The 21,825-nt window shown below is 34.6% G+C and overlaps 1 non-coding gene across 1 annotated transcript; it reads right to left on the bottom strand.

Moving 5' to 3' along the window:
* Positions 1–1,084: 1,084 nt before the first annotated feature.
* Positions 1,085–1,191, bottom strand: LOC128285995 (small nucleolar RNA R71). The gene has a single exon (XR_008276542.1). It is a non-coding gene; the product is annotated as a small nucleolar RNA R71 (small nucleolar RNA).
* Positions 1,192–21,825: the final 20,634 nt, after the last annotated feature.

The raw sequence follows: 21,825 nt of genomic DNA, 5'->3' as shown, positions 1-21,825 counted from the left end.
ATTTCTACGGATCAAGTCAAATGAATAAATCGTCTGATTCAGAGTCAAATAACAAGTGAAGTCTAGGTGGATTTTTTCTTGGGTATTGTCTTAATCAATCGAGTTTTCCCAAGAGCTTTTTCCCAATTTTCTCTTTGTGCACCCTTAGTTTAGTTAATTAGTCTAGATAAAAAAATCCTTTAATTTTTAGGTTAGACAATAAAAAGAAAGTAATTACTAGTACTCTTGGTTCTATTAGGTTTGACAATTCGATCTTGCTAAAGCTATACTACTATTCGATACGTACACTTGCCTTCATTGTGATAATAGTTAGTTCCAAGAATGATTAATTATAAATACTTAAAACCTATAACGAATATCATGTATCAAGTTTTTGGGGCCGTTGCCGGGGAACTAAGATATTAGGAACACTCAATTTTTATTACTTTAGTCATTTTACTTTATTTATTTAAATTTTTATTTTCCTTTCTAATTTTTCATTTATTCATTCCTGGCAGGTTTTTATAGTGTATGACTAGAAGAAACCCGTCGGGACCATTACTGTTTGATACTGAGATCGATCGCACAGTTCACAGAAACTAAAGAGAAATAAGGCAAAGCTTAAGATACACAGAGGAAGAGCAAGAGGATGATATTTCAACCACAACCGAGGAGATGGCTGAAAACCAAGAAAATCTGCTACCTCTTGCGATTGCTGCTAATCAGAATCCTGCTCCACGTACTGTGTATGATTATGCTAAACCTTCTTTAATAGGAACTGAATCCAGCATAGTTAAGCCAGTTGTTGCTGCAAATAATTTTGAACTGAAACCTAACACCATTCAAATGATCCAACAGTTTGTTCAGTTTGATGCTTTGCAAGACGAGGATCCCAACGCTCACTTGGCGAATTTCTTAGAGTTTTGTGACACTTTTAAAATCAATGGCGTTTTTTGATAATGCCATTCGCCTTCGGTTGTTTCCCTTTTTGTTGAGGAATAAGGCTAAACAGTGGTTGAACTAGTTACCACGAAGGTTAATCACTACTTGGGAACAAATGACCGAAAAGTTTTTATTAAAATATTTTCTTCCTGCTAAAACAGCCAAATTACGTAATGATATCTCTTCTTTTATACAGATGGATTTAGAAACACTCTACGATGCATGGGAGAGATACAAGGATCTATTGAGAAGGTGCCCTCACCATGGGTTACCACTCTGGCTACAGGTTCAAATGTTTCATAATGGCCTGAATCCTTTGACCCGACAAATGATTGATGCAGGCGCTGGTGGAACTATCAATAATAAGACACCTGAGGATGCTTATGAATTTATAGAAGAGATGTCACTGAATAATTATCAGTGGCAAGTCATGAAGACAAAACCAACGAAAACAATCAGTGTTTTTAACATCGATTCGGTTACCATGCTCTCTAATCAGGTAGAACTTTTGAATAGAAAAATTGATGGTTTTCTTGGTTCTTCACAGGTCCACCTAGTAATGCAGTGCGAAGCAAGTAGAGGTGGATCAAGCACTTCAGAATATCCACCCTATGGCTACAACATGGAGAACGAGCAGTTAAATTACATGGGTAATAATCCTCGATCTCAAAATAATCCTTATAGTAACACTTACAATGCAGGTTGGAGGAATCACCCAAATTTTTCATGGTGAGGATAAGGAAATCAAAGGCCACCACCAACTCCGGGCTTTCAACAACCACCGTACCAGCAGGAAAAGAAGCTGAACCTTAAGGAGATGCTAACAAAATTCATCTCGGTGTTAGAAACTCATTTTCAGAATACCGAGACAGCACTTAAAAATCAACAAGCATCGTTCCAAGGGCTCGAAGCTTATATAGGACAGCTCGCCAAATTAATATCTGAACAACCACCAGGAAGTCTACCTAGTAAAACTGAACCCAACCCAAAAGAGCACGTGCAAGCAGTTACACTAAGGAGAGGGAAAGTGTTAGCTAAATCTAAAAAGAAGTCACCACAAGAAGCTGACAGAAAGGAGGTCAAACCCAAAAACAATCACAATCTAATGCTAAAAGAATATAAACCACCAATCTCATACCCAGCAAAGTTGAAGAAAGACCACATGGATGCACAATTCGATAAATTTCTTAAACTTTTTAAACAATTGCATATTAACTTACCTTTTGTTGAAGCTTTATCGCAGATGCCTACATATGCAAAATTTTTAAAAGGAGCTTCTAACAAAAAAAAAAGAAGTGTGAAAACTTATCTATAGTGGAACTTCATGAGGAGTGATCAACCATGCTCCAAAATAAACTGCCAACCAAACTGAAAGATCCAGGAAGTTTTACTATGCCCTGCTTAATCGGTAGTTTGAATGTTGATAAAGCACTAGCTGATTTAGGCGCCAGCATTAATTTGATGCCATAAAAAATGTTTAAACAACTTGGTCTTGAGGAACCTAAACCCACTAGGATGAGTATTCAATTAGCTGATAGATCTGTTAAATATCCTAGGGGAATTATAGATGACGTACTTGTAAAAGTAGATAAATTTATATTCCCTGTTGATTTCATTGTGCTTGACATGGATGAAAATGTTGAGGTGCCTTTAATCTTAGGTCGGTCATTTTTAGCCACTGCTAGGGCTATAATTGATGTGGGTAAGGGTAAATTGGTACTTAGAGTAGGTGACGAAGAGATTATTTTTAAAATTTATCATGCCATGAGATTTTCTAGGGAACAGGATGACTCATGTTATTTTATCGACTCTATTGATCATGCTACTCAAGATTCTTTTCAGGAAATCATACACAAGGACACGATAGAACTGTGTCTTGCCCAAAGAGAGGGGGTGGATGATGATTCTAAGATAGGAACCGAACTAAACTCCAATGAAACCTCTCCAAAACTAGCAGAATATAAGGGAATTAAGGTAAAAGCTGAACTTAAGCAAAAACCCTCTATTGAAGAACCTCGCAAATTGGAACTTAAACAATTGTCGAATCACTTGGAATATGCATTCCTTGGAAATAATTCTACATTACCGGTAATTATTGCATCCAACTTGTAACCCAAGGAGAAAGAGGAATTACTCCACATATTAAGAGAGCATAAAAAGGCCATAGCTTGGAAAATTTCTGACATTAAAGGGATCAACCCTTCTTTTTGCACCTATAAAATTTTAATGGAAGATGAATATAAACCATGTGTGCAAGCCCAAAGACCCCAACATGAAGGAAGTTATTAAAACTAAGGTAATTAAACTCCTAGATGCTGGAATTATTTATCCTATTTCTGGCAGTTCTTGGGTGAGTCCAGTGCAGGTTGTTCCTAGGAAAGGAGGCATGACTGTTGTAGCCAATGAGAAGAATGAATTAATCCCAACAAGAACAGTCACAGGTTGGAGAGTGTGCATTGATTATAGGAAGCTATATGATGCCACGATAAAAGATCACTTCCCCCTTCCATTCATTGACCAAATGTTGGAAAGATTGTCAGGGCACATGTACTACTGCTTTTTAGACGGACACTCTGGCTATTTCCAAATCCCAATAGCTCCTGAAGATCAAGAAAAGATGACATTTACATGTCCGTACTGTACGTTTGCTTATCATAGAATGCCTTTTGGATTATGTAATACTCCTGCTACTTTTCAGCGTTGTAAAATGGCCATTTTTGACGAACTCATAGAAGACGTCATGGAGGTATTTATGGATGATTTCTCAGTTTTCGGTAACTCTTTCCATCTTCTCCTCAAAAATTTAAAACGAGTGTTAATAAGATGTGAGGAAACAAACCTTGTGCTTAACTGGGAAAAATGTCACTTTATGGTTCAAGAAGGTATTGTGTTAGGACATAAAATTTCTAGTAGAGGGATTGAGGTTGATAAATCTAAAATTGAAACCATTGAAAAACTAACTCCCCCTAATTCGGTTAAAGCTATTAGAAGCTTTTTAGGACATGCTGGGTTTTATAGAAGATTTATTAAAAACTTTTCTAAAATAGTTAAGCCTTTGACTAAATTACTAGAAAAAGATATGTCTTTTAATTTCAATCAGGAGTGTTTAGAAGCATTTAATACTTTAAAGGATAACTAACTAAAGCTCCAATTATAATTGCACCTGATTGGAATTTACCTTTTGAACTAATGTATGATGCGAGTGATTTTGCAGTAGGTGCAGTTTTTGGGACAGCGAAGAGATAAACATTTTCAACCTATGTATTATGCTAGCAGAACATTGACAGCCGCACAAGAAAACTACACTACCACGGAGAAATAGCTGCTAGCTGTGGTTTTTGCATTCGATAAATTTAGGCCATATCTAATATTGCATAAAGTTGTCGTTTCTACTGACCATTCCGCTCTTCGCCACCTTTTGACTAAAATTGATGCAAAACCTCGACTTATTGCAGGAATTTGACTTAGAGATTAAAGATAAGAAAGGAGCTGAAAATCTCGTGGCTAACCATCTCTCCAGGCTTGGAAACTCAAATACCAAAGAGCCAGATGACATTGAAATAAATAATTCATAACCTGAAAAACAATTTTTTTACTATATCTGATTCTAAGGTACCTTGGTTTGCAAATATTGCAAATTTTTTAGCCGCTAACATTATCCCAAAAGGGTTGACACATTAGCAAAAGAAGCGATTCTTCACTAATGTGAAAAACTACTTTTGGGAAGACCCTTTTCTTTTCCGTAAATGTGCAGATCAAATCATTAGGAGATGCGTTACAAGGACAGAAGCATTGAAAATCTTGGAACATTGCCACTCAAGACCAACTGGAGGACATTACAATGGAAATAAGACCGTACATAAAGTCCTTGAATCAGGTTTTTATTGGCCTACTCTATTCAAAGACGCAAACAGGTATGTTATTTCTTGTGACAAATGTCAAAGGACAGGTAATATATCCAAACATGATGAAATACCTCAGACATATATGCTCTAATGTGAAATATTTGACATTCAGGGTATCGACTTCATGGGTCCATTCCTTAGCTCATTCGGGAATAAATATATCTTAGTAGCTGTTGATTATATGTCCAAATGGGTTGAAGCCCAAGCTTTACCTACTAATGATGTTAGAGTAATAGTACGATTCCTTAAGAAACTTTTCTCTCGATTTGGTACACCTAGAGCAATTATTAGTGATAGGGGTACTCATTTTTGTAATGCCCAATTTGACAAGACCCTTAAGAAATACGGAGTTCATCACAGAACAGCTGCCCCTTATCACTCTCAAACTAGTGGCCAAGTCGAAGTAGCGAACCGAGAGCTTAAACGTATCCTAGAAAATACAGTAGAATTAAACAGGAAGGATTGGACAATGAAAGTAGATGATGCTTTATGGGCTTATAGAACTGCTTTTAAGACTCTTATAGGAACATCATCTTACAGACTTGTTTATGGGAAAAGTTGTCATCTACCATTTGAGTTAGAACACAAGGCATTCTGGGCTATAAAATTTCTAAACCTTGACCCCAAACTTGTAGGTGAAAATAGGTTGATGTAGTTGAACGAGTTAGATGAGTGGCGAGCCAATGCATATGAAAATTTGCGCCTATACAAGGAAGCGACAAAGTGCCGCCACGACACCCGTTTGAAGCAAGAAGGCAATTTAAAGTTGGAGATCTTGTCCTATTATATAACTCAAGGCTCAAATTGTTTCCTGGAAAGCTTAAATCACGATGGTCAGGCCCTTTCATAGTTCAAACTGTGTTTCCATATGGCACAGTAGAGGTAAGTCATCCATCACAGGGCACTTTTAAGGTAAATGGACATCGTCATAAAATTTATAACGGTGAGAATTTCAAAGACGATAAATAGGAGCTACGGGTCCACGAAGTTACCTAAATATACCTATAAGGTAGAGTCGAGCTTAGACTATAAATAAGAGCTGCTTGGGAGGCAACTCGAGCACTAACGGTGTTAACTTCTTTAAATTTTAGTCTTCAACACTTAATTCCCTAACTGAGTCACTGAACACCGAATTTCCAGAAACACACAGCCAGGCACACGGGGGTGCCGTAGGCCGTGCACATACCATAAGATGTAACAAGGCCGTGCTATACGGTCGTGTAAAAATAGGGAAAAATATTTCCCCGACACGGGACTCAATAAGTTGCCACAGCCGTGCGACATGGCCATGGGCAATCCTGCCAAATTAACACGGGCGTACGACACGATCGTGCCCACCGACCGTGGTCGAGCTGTCAAAATAACACAGGCATTTGCCTGCATACATAGGCGTGGGAGAAGCGAACGAAGGTTGACATAGCCGTGCACCATGGCCGTGTACACCAATGCGCCCAATTTCAAAAACCACAAAACGCACAGGCTGAAATGAGGGCATACGGGCGTGCCCCACGGCCGTATGCCCCAATCTCTTTATAAACACCTATTATTTATTTTATTTTTATCTTTATATTTTTAAATTACTTTTTATTTCCTTTTAATACTACTTTATCTTGCAATTTTATAATTTTTATTAATTTGTTTCTTTCGAGTAATTATGCTTCTTTATATTTCCTAAAAGTTCTGATTTTATCACGTTAAAAGAGCTCCAAAGATCACCATCACTTAGGAACTTGATACTCCACTGGAAAAGGTTCTCCACGACTGCCATGTCCTGCCCGACCACCACGATAACCTCTTCATGGACACTATGGTTGTGGAACCCAACCTCTACCATCACTGGAGTATCCTCCTCCAATCTTATCATTTCCCATTGGCTGATTATTCTCCATAACTCCATTTCAAGGAGTCCATTCATCATTCAGGAAGTTTCAATTCTCTCCCTATCTTATGATCTTATATCTATATCGTCATGAATCTAACTTTGTACATTGAGGGCAATGTACATCTTCAGTGTGGGGGGTCCTTTATATCATTATCAGAAACCCCTGAATTTTGTCTCGTTCTCATGTGATCTTCTCATACCACTATTACAATGAATTTTGATTAAGTTATGATTTTTATTGATATGTCTTGAGTTAAAATATAGGCATTTATGCATTGATCGTTTAAACTTTAAGACATTAGCGAATCAAGTATGATAAGTTGATTTTTGAGAATTTAAAATTTTTAGGTTGTTTTCCCCAAGTTTAGGTATTATCTTGAGTTGAAATTCACAGGTTTGAACATCAAAAAACCATAATTTTTGTGAGATCTTGAGCCTTTAGAGCATTTAGTTCTTTCATGCTCACTTTTATTGTTGCTTTAAGTACGTCACTATTGATTTGTTATTCTAGAACTTGCTTGATTATGCATGTTAAGGCCACACCATTTGATTTGATATGTCGAGATGATAATGGCACTTAGGTTTAACCCACTCACTCCACAAAAGCCTACCTTCATAATTAACACTTAGTAAACCCCTTTGAGCCTAACAAGCCATTAATTGATTTACCTTCAATATTAACCCATAACCCATTATTGTTGAAATCCCCTAATTTGGTCCTTATTTTTGTCGAGATTTGATTTGAATTAATTGCTTAGCTATGTTTTATTCTTGAAAGTTTTATGTTATTTGACTTGTTTTTTAAAAAAAATACAATACTCACATACATTTTAGTACTAATTCGCGTTTTTGAGCTTAAGTGTTAATTCTATATTCTGAGAAGAAATTCATTTGTATTCAACTAATGGCTAGTTATTTTTCTAGCTAGGTAATTTTTCAATTCAATCTCGGTTCCAACCTTTTCTTTCAGCTTGTGACCACACCCCCTAACCAAAGCCACACTACAACCCTCTAAAGACCTTTTTGATTGATGTGTCATTTCAATATATAGTGGTGGAGATTTGATTTTCAAGCAAGCCTATGGTAATAACTTTTCATATTGACTAATGAGTGCTTTATTTGATGCCCTTAAACACCTCAAGTGATTTGAGTGAACCTTTAGTGAGGATGTTAAACTCTGTGATATTTTGATCAAAGGTGATTACTTAGATGAAGGGGGACACCTATGTTTTCATGATAAAATGCTTAACTTGGAATGTTCGAAACTTTGATGTACTTTTAGTTGAATTTTCAATGTATGATCACTTATGGATTATTTTGAGATATTATTAATAGGGATTATAAATTGAGAAGAATTTATTTTGATTGTGAGTTGTGGATTTTACTTGAGGACAAGAAAACGCTTAAGTGCGGGGGTATTTGATAAACCGTAATTTATACATATTTTTATCCCATGCTTAGCACATTTATGGATGAATTCTCCTTAGATTTGGTGAATTCGATGCTCCTAATTCTTTAATTTCATGTTTTATACTTAGGTGAGCATAGGAGAGTAAAAAGAGCGAGAAATGGGCCGAAAACGGAGAAAATGAACCCACATGGGAAATCAACACGGCCTGGACTTCCTCACACGGGCGTGTCACATGGCCGTGTCCATTTGGAAGGATCGAAGCACAACTTACACGGGTAGACTCCACACCCGTGCCTATTCAACAGCCTTGACCACGGGCTGAAGTAATCGCACACGGGCGTGTTACACGGGCGTGTCCTTACCGAGCCCAAGTATAGTCCTATTCAGAAAAGGCCACTTTTGAGGGCTTTTAGGCATTCTAAAGCCTATTTAAACACCTGAGGAGGCACTTAGAAGGGACACACGGAGTAGGAGGCAAGGAATTACTCAAGAGAAGCTGATTGGTCCATCTCAGAAGCCGGATTCATCGTCAAGACTGAAGATCTCCCTTCAATTTTCATTCGGGGGTTTTGGGTTTTCTTTATGTTTTGTATTCATTATTCTTCTGAGATGTTTTCTTTTATAATTATGAACTAAACTCCCTAAATACCTAAGGGGAATGAAACTTAAGAACGAATCTTGTTATTATTATCCAAATTGTATGATAAATATTTGACTTGTTCTTAATTATGTGTTCTTAATTCTTGTTTTAATATTTTAGGATATTGATTCAAGTTAATGCTCTTATTCAGAGGAGGAATAGACCCTGTCTAAGAGTAAATTTGTCATAATTAAGTGGAGTTGATTACACGCCTAGAAATAGGGTGATAAGGCTTTGCCGGATTAGGGTGAAACCTAATAAGGAGATCCATAGATTGAGTTAATGCAACACTAGGGCGCTAATTAGAAAGAGATTTCAATTAATCAACCTAGGGTTAGATGTTATTAGTCTCGAGAGAGATAATAATATAACTTAGGGATTTCTACGGATCAAGTCAAATGAATAAATCGTCTGATTCAGAGTCAAATAACAAGTGAAGTCTAGGTGGATTTTCCCTTGGGTATTGTCTTAATCAATTGAGTTTTCCCAAGAGCTTTTTCCTAATTTTCTCTCTATGCACCCTTAGTTTAGTTAATTAGCCTAGATAAACAAATCCCTTAATTTTTAGGTTAGATAATAAAAAGAAAGTAATTACTAGTACTCTTGGTTCCTTTGGGTTCAACAATCTGGTCTTGCTAAAGCTATACTACTATTCGAGAGGTACACTTGCCTTCATCGTGATAATAGTTAGTTCCAAGAACGATTAATTATAAATACTTAAAACCTGTCATGAATATCACGTATCATTCCACCAAAAATTTTAGCAAAGAGAAAGTCTTTTGAAGCTTGAAATTTCAGCAACTCATTACTCACACAAGTAAGTGATTTTCTTGATAATTTTTGTACTTTTGGAATCCCCTTTGCATGAGCTTTCTTTTGAGGGGACTATGTTACAAAATGGTAAATGTTCTAGGAAGTTGCCATGAAAGGGTTCATGAGGTTTGCTGAGTTTTGGTGGAAGAATATGAGTTTTAATTGTTAGATAAACAACTTTTATGAAAGGTGCTAGCATGAAAACGCCTAATTGGACCATTTTGCAAAGTTTGCGAAATGGATAAGAAATGTATGATATAGATGGAATTGTAAGATGCCATAAGCATAAATATTATTTGGCTAGGCTTGAATGATTAGAAAATGCAATGAAAATCAAATTACGAGTCCGAGGGCAAAGTCGTAATTTTAGCAAGGTTCAGGGGCAAATTGGTCATTTTGCCCTAGGATGAGATAGGGATTACAAAGGAATTAAATGATGTATTGATATAGTTATTTTGCTGATTTAGACCCCGATAAACCAAATCCAGAAGTTGACCGAGGGAAACGAAAGGTTTCGGAGTGATCAAGCCCAAATCCGAAATGATCACCAGGTAAGTTCGAATAACTCAAAGTAGACTCTAATGTACTTAAAATGTATATTCTTGATTATATAAATGTGGTAATTGCCTATTGCATGATAATTTATGAGATTTGATAAAGTAAGTAAGATGCATATAAGAATGTCCCGGTTGAATGAATAGGGTTACTCGATGGAACATCTCGAAAATGAATTGACGGTGAAAAGGATCTAGCCCAGACAGGTGATCCTGAAGTGATCTAGCCTCCCGAAGAATAGGTGTGCCTTAAGGATTTAACTCGGACGGGTAATCCGAAGTAGGGTCTGAATTTAGCCTGGATTGGTAATTCAGATCTGAGCTCATTAGAGTATATGTCGTTGTAAGGGGATTTAGCCTGGACTGGTAATCCCGACATTTACTCTATGAGTTTGTATTACGGGGAGTTTAGCTTGATTTGGCAATTCCGTTGTAAGATGCGAGGTTCACGGAAGTGCGTACTCGAAATGATCACTTGTATGAATTGACGGTAAATGAGATATCCATCGGAAAACTGAGAAATTCAATGAGACTAACATCAGATGTAAATTGGGAATAATGATGTGATGAGCTCATCTAGATATATTATTATCTTGTCATGCCATGAGACTAACTTAGTGGTTGAGTGCATGTGATAGGAAATCTATTATATACTTGTTTGGATGGAGTATTTATTATGGTTACATGTTAAATAATCGGTAAGTTTACGTTCCCATTATTCGGACTTACTAAGCTTGTTAATGCTTACCCTCTTTTTATTTTCCTCTGTTTTACAGTACTTGTGGACTCTTGAGGATTGGAAGACGGTTGGAGCATTGATCACACTATCGATCTAATCCTATTTTGGGTATATGTGAAAGCTTTTATTTTGTTATAATGGCATGTGTAGGGCTAGACTAGAATGTTTGATTTAATGAGAAATTTTTTATGTATTTTGGCAAAGTCAAAAGCCTTTCATTTTGCATCAAGCCTATAATAGAGGTTGTTATTCATTTTGGTGAATGCATATAATGTTCTTTCTATGGATGAGTTGGCGTTTATTTTAGTGAAATTGGTATATTGAAGTGATCTTGTAATGGCCTAAATTCAAGGTTATCAGAACAGTGGTTTCGTAACCACAAATCCGATTTAAAGAGAAGTTTATTTTAATATTTTTGCATGAATATTTATATAATAGGAAAATCGTATGAAAATATCGATAAAATTTTTTTTGCCGATTTAGTGGTTAGTTAGAAAAAGAAATTATTGAAGAAATTGGGTAAAAATAAAGTATCGAGACCTCGATCTCATAAAACCAAATCGAAAATATTTTTATAAATATTTATGAAAAGTTAGTGATGTGGTATTAAAATTTCGTTAGGAAATTTTAATGTTTAGGTAGTCAATTAAATGAAAAGGACTAAATTGTAATAGGTGTAAAAGTTGTTAGAATGATTAAATAGCTTAAGAGTCTAATGAGAAAAGATTTAAAAGGAAATTAGACCAAAATTTATTTGGACTGGACAGAAGGGCATGAAATCAGCAGGAAAATTGATGATTTAAAGGAAAAATTGGAATATTGCACAATTAACTAAATAAAGATAGGACTAAATATGAAATATCTAAATTTCTTTTCATTTTTCTTCATTCTCATTAGCCAAAACGCCATAGGAGGGGTTCTCTAAGCTGGTATTTCATAATTTTTGCACCAAGTGAGTTAATCCTTGCCTATTTCTTGTAATTTTTGTGTTTTTAAGACTTTTACAACTGGATCCTACTATTAAATTTATTAGTTTTTGATTTCATGGATGAAATTGAAAGTCACCATGGTTGAGTACTGTAAGTTTATGATGAAATAGATTGAAATTGAAGCTTTAATTTGTTTATGAGATGATTTTATTAAGTAATTTCAATGGAAACTGGTTTTTAGGACCTAATTGTGAAAATGTTTGGAACTAAAGTCTAGTGCTGAAATTATGATTTCCAAAGGTTGTAAACTAGTTTAAGGAGATAGAATAAAGTGTTAATTGAGAAAAATCATCTCAACTGAGAGGCTAATTGAGTAGGGACGAAATTATTATTTATTAAAAGCTTAGGGGAAAAATGGTAATAAACAGCATGCACTAAAACAATTTTGGACAGCAGCAGTAGACTAACTTTGAAAAATCACCATAATTTGTATAAATATAATTAGAAGATGAACGAAATATAGAATTAAATCTTATTGAGTTTAGTTTCTCATAGAAGAAACGGTGTAAGCAATGGATTTGTAAATCTTGAGATATAATGAATTTTGTGAGACAAGGTTAGAATGAATTCGAGTTCCCCTGTTCTTACTTTGAAAAATTATAAAAAATTGAATAAAAATAATTAGGGGCTTAAATTTATATGTATATAATCCTGAATGAGTTTATTTTTAATAAAAACAAACAAGAACATCATTTGAATCTTGTATGTAGAGATAATTAATTTTTAGTGAAGAAGGGTCAGAACTATTAGACAGCAAAACAGGGGTGACTTTAAAGAATAAACTGTACTTATTGGCTAAACCAAAAATTTTGAAATTTTTATGGTGAGAAGATATGTGAGTCTAGTTTCAGGAAAAATTATTAGATCTTAATTTGGAGTTCTGTATCTCAAGATAAAAATAATTTAGTGACTATGACTCAAGTAGACAGCTTTGAATGAACTATAAATAATAGTTGAATTATAGAGAATGTTGCATATGAACATGAAATGTATTAAATTGATAATTAAATTTATTTATTTAGATCTAGAAAATTAAAATATGAAGTTAGATCAAGGAAAAGAAAAAGTTCGGGATCAGTATATTTATGTATACGAACAAGTATCGAGGTAAGTTCATGTGACTTGAATTATATTCTTAAATGCTTGAAATGCATGTTTTTGATATGAATATGATTTGAATGTTCATTATATGAAATTTTATGAAACATTGACATATTTGATAAAAGAGGAAGAAATCTCGGTTGAATGAAAGGAAAATTTGATGGATCTCTGAAAAGGAATTGACGGTAAAAAGGATCTAGCCCGGACGGGTGATCCTATCCTAATATAGCCCTCCCGAAGAATATGTGTAAAATGGATTTAGCTCGAACGGGTAATCCAAATCAGGGTCTGAATTTAGCCTGGACTGGTAATTCAGATCCAAGCTCATTAGAGTAATTGTCGTTCAGGGGATTTAGCCTGGACTGGTAATCCCGCTGTAAGGTTGAGGTTCGCGGGAGTGTACTCTCTGAAATGGAAATGTGCGCACATGAATATGATTTGACGGACCCAGAATTGTACACTAAAAGTGTACCTCTGAAAAATCCATCGAAATTCCGATAAATTCAATGGGATAAATATGGAAAAATAACAAGGAAATGGAAATCATGGTATTGATGAACACATCAATCATCATATATATATTATTGATACATGGAAATTATTGTACTAACTTGAATGTTGAGTTTGTGCATGTTAGGGTAATAATGCATTGAATGGATATATGAATGTTTACTGTATTGTATTGAAAATATTAGGTAAGTATAATTCTTGTTACATGAGCTTACTAAGCATAAAGTACTTACCCTGTTTCATTTTCCCCTGTTTTGTAGAGTTAAGAGCTTGGAGGTCGGAGGTCGGATTTGGTCAGAGATACATCACACTATCAACTTCAAGATTTCAGTATATCAAGAAACTTTATTTTGGAAACCAATGACATGTATAAGCTAATAAAGTAAATGTTAACGTGAAATGAATGTAAAGTTAGTCATTGGTATGGTTAACAAATCTGGTTTTGGTATGTGATGATGTTATCTTATAAATATGCGTGAATCTATATACGTTAATCTATCTTGAAAATATGTTGAATTGGATTGGTTGATGTGGATTGTGTTTGGTTTAAAATTGCAGGGAAGGTTAGATATCTATAAAGGGGTTATATTGAGTTAAAAAAATTAATTCGTAAACTCCGGTAATACCTCGTACCCTATTCCGGCAATGAATACGGGTAGGGGGTATTACAGATCTTGTGTAGGTTGTGTAAAATAGGTGACAAAATGGTTTGGAATGCCTTCTTTTTTCCGAACGGGCAAGACACACGGGCGTGTGTCTAGGCCATGTGTGACACACGTGTGTTATGGCCGTGCGTCCCCTGCACTTTAAATTTTGAGTTATTGTTGTACACGGGCAGGCCACACAGGCGTGTGCGATGGCCGTGTATTAAAGTCAGTATTGTACACAGGCAAGCCACACTGGCATGCGTCATGGTCGTGTTTTAAAGTCAGTGTTGCACACGAGCTAAGGACATGGGCATGTCCCAAGCCACACGGGCGTGTGTGAGCACATGGTCCATACCTACACGGGCGTGTGGAGCCTTAAAGCATGAATTTTTTCAAGTTTTTCTTGAGCCCTCGGTTTGGCCCTGAACCACTTTGAATGTATGTTTTAGGCCTCTTAAGCCCAATTAGGGGACAGGATGATTATAGAACGAAAAGTTTTAAATTGATCAAAATTTTATGGCCTGATTTCTTAAGATTGGTTGAGTTTAAGTTTTTTAGCATCTCAAACCTTGTTTCAGTGTTGAATACGGGTGAGGGGTGTTACAACTACCTAATATTAATACAGAAAAAATTTTAGCCAATTAATTTCCCAAAGTATCAATGCATAAAATATACTTCTTTTTAAAGGATTTTACTAATACAATTAGATAAAATAACATGGAATGATTAATAAAAATATAGTTTACCATATTTAAATTATAAATCAAATATTAATTAACCTTAAAAAAACCTTAAAAACACTCTTCAACCAGACTTTTTTAAATACCATGTTAACTAACTTTAAACTATAGCTTAAAAGACACCTAAATCTTTTAATAATCAAATCTTTTTGGCAAGTTAACTCTCAAGAAAACTAGGCTTCAATTTTCCTTTCATGTTGCATCAATTCATTTAGGGTTAATTACAAGTCACGAGTTAAATTTTAATTCAATTCTTTAATTGCAAAACATTTCAATTGAATCCTTAAATTAAATTATTGGTTCAATCAAGTCATTTCATCATATAGCTATCAGTTTTGGCGTTAAATTTTAGCTTTGATCTAACATTGTTCTTTCTATTCACATATAATTTAGTATATATTATTTAAATGCTCATATCTAAGGTGCCGAAGTTGATAGCGAAACTGAAAAAAGTACCTAATTAGAACAAAGCTTTAGTTTAAGGCTTCAATTGAAATGTGTTGAAGTTGATGGATCAATTTGGAATTTAACCCATAGTTCGAGATGTATGATGTAATTAATTAATTCATTATATATATCTTTCATTTTTATCTTTACTAAATTAAAGTGCTTAATTGAGACGGTATACTAAGTCAATCGACACCCTCTTATTTAAAAAGTAAGAAATATTATTACGAATGTGTTTTTTTTTTTTATATAAAATTGTAAAAATAATCATTTAAAATCAAATTAAATCCACAAATAAAAACTAGTGAGATTCTAAGTTACTAAAATCCCAATTTTAGCTGAAGTCTAATTTTATTCTAATTAACATAATTTTAATAAATATTATGTTATATTAGATGTGTCATAATTTAGTATATATAAGTTCCAAATTATATTAGTCTTATGAGTCAATTGAACACCAACCTAATTAGAAAATGAATAAAATCTTATCATTTTTGCAAAACAACAAATATTAGTATGATGATATTTTTGTTCTTATATATAACTCTATAAAAATCAATTTACACCCAGAATAAAATTTGAAAAATAAAATTAGAATTTTCGAAATTTCAACTTTATTAATTTATATATTTAAAAAATGAGTGTATTATATAAAAGAATCTTTTAAGAAACGTACAAATAGTGATTGATCATCTTAGCTGTGTTGCATGGGGCATGATGCATTATGAATCTTCCTAAATCTTGAATAATAACAAAAGACCTCTCTATTTGGTTTTGTTTTTTATATGACTTTTCTTTAAAGTAATTTATTCTTTATACTCTTCCTATTTCTCTCCACATTTTAGTTAACCATCTTTCCTTCTTTGCCTGCTTGCTTTTAAAATATCAGTTTAACATAATTAAATAAAATATTTTAATAAATCATAAAAATGAAATATTCTATGTTTAGAAAATGAATTAAAGAATAATTAAAAGCCAAAATTTTTATTCAAAATTTTCTAAAAGTAACAAGACCCATTTTAACTGAAATTTTCATCTTATTCTTTATTTTTGTTTAATTTATGCTATTGTATTATTATATTAATTAATTTTTAATTTAACCAATTTATTGACTTTGATTTTAAAACTTACTCACATGATATGGGTGTATAGTTGATTTCCAATTCTACATGTTTGTTTCTGTTTGCTAGTTGCTTGAGCCAAGAATTATAGGTTGAGAATATGAGTAGTCTTTGGACTATTAATGTGCCTAGAGAAAGAACTTTGAATTGGAAGGATTCGTAGTTGTATAGATTGCAACTCTTGAAGTTTTCCTACTTGTTATTGAAGTTTGTGATCTCATTTTTCTTGCCACTGTAAGTTTGTAACCTAAGAACGCATTTAGAAATAAACTCCAAAGAGTGTCAGCTTTTTTTTAATTCATTTTATTGATTTTTACTACATAGAGGGAGATGAGGACAGGCCTGGTATATCTAGAAAATTTTGTAATAAAAGCTTCAACTTGCTTTTAGTTAGATAACAATGATAATTTCCACCATATAGACCTTAGTCTTAAGTAAATGTAGGCCTTTAAATGATGCCTGCCACAACATCATTCTTTGGTCACCCTCCAATTTTAAAATGATTTTTTTATGATATGTGAAAAACTAAGCTTTTCTTATATCATTAATAAATTTAATCTTCCATTAGATAAATCAATTATTGGTCATGGTTAGTGATTGTAACAAATGTTTACTTGTAGATGAGTGATCCAAAGTGAGATGGTTCAACTCAAAGTTCACAAAATTCTTCCCCAAGTAGAGATGATCAAACAAAAACCAAGGAAAATGTTCGAAAAAAGATTACTCTAAGGGTAGCTTGTTGGAACCATTTTGTGGCTAAAGAGGGGGAGAAAAGAGCAAGGTGCAACGCTTGTGATATTACTTACACCATGGAATCAACTTCAGGTTCTACAATAAATTTGAATAACCATTTGAAAACATGCCTAAAAAGACCTCGAGGTAATACTTCTGACCTAAAGCAATCAGAATTAGCATTTGTGAAGGTTAGCCAAGAAACAATAGATTTATCAACTTGGGTGTTTGATAAAGATGTTGTTAGAAAGGCATTGGTTCGTATGATAATTGTGGATGAATTGCCTTTTAAAATTGTAGAGGGAGAGGGTTTCAAATACTTTCTTTCTATAACATGCTCACGGTTTAGTCTTCCATCTTGTTGGACAATTAGAAGAGATTGTCTTGATTTATTTTACTCTATGAAGAGTGTAATGAAGAATTATTTTGAAAAAGATATAAGTAGAGTTTGTTTGAAGACAAACGCTTGGACTTGACTGCAAAGGATATCTTACATGGTTTTAACAACACATTGGGTGGATGATGAGTGGAGTTTGCAAAAAAGGATTATAAATTTTTTCCCAATATCTGCTCATAGAGGTGAAAGCATAGGTCAGGCCCTTGAAAAATGTCTTCGAGATTGGGGGATTGAGAGGGCCTTCACTATTACGATGATAATGATCCGCCAATAGTGTTGTCATTGAATATTTGAGAAAGAAATTGAATCATTGAAATGATTTTATTGCAAATGGAAAATTTATGCATATAAGATGTGTTGCACACATTCTTAATCTCATTGTGCAATATGGTATTAAGGATGCTTCTATGCCTATGGATCGACTTAGAGATGTTGTGAGGTATATAAAAGCATCACCTTCGAGGTTGAAAAAATTCAACCAACGGGTAAAAAAAGAAATGATAGATAGTAAAGTTCAATTATGTTTAGATGTGCCTACTAGATGGAACTCAACATATATAATGTTAAATGTGGCAGAAAAATATGAGCGTGCATTTGAATCATATGTACGTGATGATCATAATTTTTTTCCTTGACCTTACTGTTGGAGATGGAGTTCCTACATTTGATGATTAGGAAATTGTTCGAAGAGTTATAAAAGTATTAGAGCCTTTTTATCATCTTACACTGAAGGTGTACGGATCTTTGCTTGTTACATCTCATTCACTTTTTAAAGTACTAACGGATGTGCATTGTCTTTTTAATGGGTGGCAAGATTGTGGAAATCTAGACATAATTTCTATACCTTCCAAAATGAGAGATAAGTAAAATAAGTATTGGGGTGAAGAAAACAAGATCAACATGCTAGTTTTGTAACACCCCCTTACCCGAGACTGTCGCCGGAGTCGAGCACGAGGCGTTAACAGACTTAAATATCAAATTACTATCCAAGGACCTCCACTTTAAAAGTCCATTACTCACAAGTACTAAAGTGAACTAGAACACACATTTTACAACTTTTGCAATTTAGTCCTAAATATCAAATTGGACCCTCTATCGATAAAATTTATAAACGAAATTTTCACACAATCATGAAATCATGCAATAGACCTTAAAAAGATAATAAAATAATTATTTCTATCTCAAATTTGTGGTCCCAAAACTACTATTCCGATTAAGCCCTAATTCGGGATATTACAACTCTCCTCCCTTTAGGGACTTTCGTCCCCGAAAATCTTACCAGTAAATAGGTGTGGGTATTGATTCCTCATAGTTTCCTCGAGCTCCCATGTAGCCTCTTCTACCACGTGCATTTGCCATAATACTTTCACGAGAGCGATACTTTTATTCCTTAGTTGCTTGACCTCTCGAGCTAAAATCTTAATCGGTTCTTTATTGTAAGTCATATCCGGTTGTAGCTCAATTTCCGTCGGTGAAATTACATGTGAAGGATCCGAACGATACCGGTTTAACATAGATACGTGGAACACATCATGAATCTTCTCTAATTTAAGTGGTAATACTAATCGATATGCTACCGGTCCAACTCTTTCAAATATCTCATACGGTCCGATAAAATGCAGACTCAACTTACCTTTCTGACCCAATCTAAGAACTTTCTTCTATGGAGACACTTTTAAAAATACCTTATCGTCGACTTGAAACTCGATTTCTTTTCGTTTCAAATCTGCGTAGGATTTCTGTCTATCTGAAGCAGCTTTCAAACAATCTCAAATCACTTTCACTTTTTCTTCAGTTTCTTTAATTAGATCAACTCCATAAATCTGATTTTCTTTGAGTTCAGTCCAATACAATACCGTCCGACACTTACGACCGTACAATGCTTCATAAGGTTCCATCTTTAAACTCGTCTAATAACTATTATTGTAGGCAAATTCTACCAACGGTAAGTATCTTTCCCAACTACCTTGGAATTCCAATACACAACATCTGATCATGTCTTCAAGAATCTGAATTACTCTCTTTGATTGCCCATCAGTCTGTAGATGGAAGGCAGTGCTGAAATTTAACTTCGTACCTAATGCCTCTTTCAACTTTTTCTAAAACCGCGATGTAAATCTTAGATCTCTATTCGAAATGATCGACAAAGGTACTCCGTGAAGTCTAACAATCTCACTGATATATAATTCAGCCAACTTATTAAGAGAATAATCAGTACATATCGGAATAAAATAAGCCGATTTAGTCAATCTGTCGACCATTACCCAGATGGCATCTTTCTTCCTCGAAGTTAACGGTAACCCTGATACAAAATCCATAGTAATTCGATCCCACTTCTACTCGGGAACCATGATAGGCTGAAGTAGTGTCGAAGGCACTTGGTGTTCAACTTTCACTTGTTGACAAATTAAGCATTTCGATACGAACTCAGAGATATCTCTTTTCATTCCATTCCACCAATACGTTTTCTCCAAGTCATTATACATTTTTGTACTGCCCGGGTGAATTGAAAAAATAACCACTATGGCTTCATGCAAGATCTTTTGAATCAAGTCATCATTTTTCGGTACACAAATCCGATCTTTAAACATCAAGCAACCATCAGAACCGATTCTGAAATCTGATCCTCTATCAGCCTCACATTGCTTCCTCTTGGCTTGCAAATCTTTGTCATTTTTCTGCGCTTCACAAATCTCTTGTAAAAACATCAGTCTTGTTCTCAACTCTGCTAGAATCGAACCATCGTCAGACACCGTCAACTGAGTATTCATAGCTCTCAAAGCAAACAACGACTTTCTACTCAAAGCATCAAAAACCACATTCACTTTCCCCGGATGGTAGTCAATCACAAGCTCATAATTTTTGAATAATTCTAACCATCTCCGCTGTCTCAAATTAAAGTCTTTTTGTGACATCAAGTACTTAAGACTTTTTTTGTGGATATATACTTGGCACTTTTCACCATACAAATAATGTCGCCAAATCTTCAAAGTAAACACTATAGCAGCCAGTTCCAAATCATGAGTCGGATAATTCCTTTCGTGAGGTTTCAACTGCCTCGAAGCATAAGCCACCATTTTTCCTTCTTGTATAAGTACACATCCAAGCCATTTAGAGAAGCATCACTATACACCACAAATTCTTTACCTGAATCGGGTTGTACTAACATTGGTGCCTCAGTTAGTAACTTTTTCAATTTCTCAAAGCTTTGTTGACGTTCTTCAGTCCATTCAAATTTAACATCCTTTTGGAGAAGTCTGGTCATAGGAGTAGCAATTATAGAAAATCCAATTACAAACCATCGATAAAAACCAGCTAGACCCAAGAAACTTCTAACCTCAGTTACATTCTTCGGCGGTTTCCAATCAACAATAGCTGAAATTTTACTAGGATCAGCCCGTATACCATCACCTGAAACAATATAACCCAAAAATCCAACTTCTCGAAGCCAAAATTCACTCTTACTAAATTTGGCATACAACTGCTTATCTCTCAAAGTTTGCAAAACTATCATCAAGTGCTCAGTATGCTCTATCTCATCTTTCGAATAAATAAGATATCATCAATAAATACCACAACAAACTTGTCCAAGTATGGCCGAAATATGCGATTCATTAAATCCATCAACACAGCAGGAGCATTTGTCAAATCGAATGGCATAACTAAAAATTCATAATGGTCGTACCTTGTTCTAAAAGCAGTTTTAGGCACATCTGACTCTTTTACTCGCAGCTGGTAATATCTAGACCTCAAGTCAATCTTTGAAAACCATGCTGCTCCTTTCATCTGATTAATCAAATCGTCAATTCTCGGTAACGGATACTTGTTCTTGATTGTTACCTTATTTAACTGTCGATAGTCTACACACAATCTCATAGAACCATCTTTCTTTTTCACAAATAATACGGGAGCACCCCAAGGCAAAAAACTCGGTCTCACAAAGCCTTTGTCAGTCAACTCTTACAATTACAACTTTAATTCTTTCAACTTAAGAATTCCCACAAATACTTTGATGTCTTCATTGAGTCCGTCTTCAAATCATATGCACATTTTAGCCTCTGAAGGAATACATTCTCTAGGATACTTACTCAACAGAACGAACTCCCTTTCATACTCAGTAACTGTCATGTTGCCTTGTTTCTACTCGAGAAACTCTTTACGCTTCTGTTCAACAAATTTTTCACTGATGTATTTCTTCCAAAATTTTTCTTGAAAGAACTCTCAAGTCACTTTCTCTTTCGGTACCACTGAAATCAATGTCTTTCACCAATAATAG

This window comes from Gossypium arboreum, chromosome 12, assembly GCF_025698485.1.
Source record: "Gossypium arboreum isolate Shixiya-1 chromosome 12, ASM2569848v2, whole genome shotgun sequence".
NCBI classification, from domain to species: Eukaryota; Viridiplantae; Streptophyta; class Magnoliopsida; order Malvales; family Malvaceae; genus Gossypium; species Gossypium arboreum.
The sequence above is the reverse complement of the archived record's forward strand: the minus strand, read 5'-3'. Positions and strand labels throughout refer to the sequence as shown.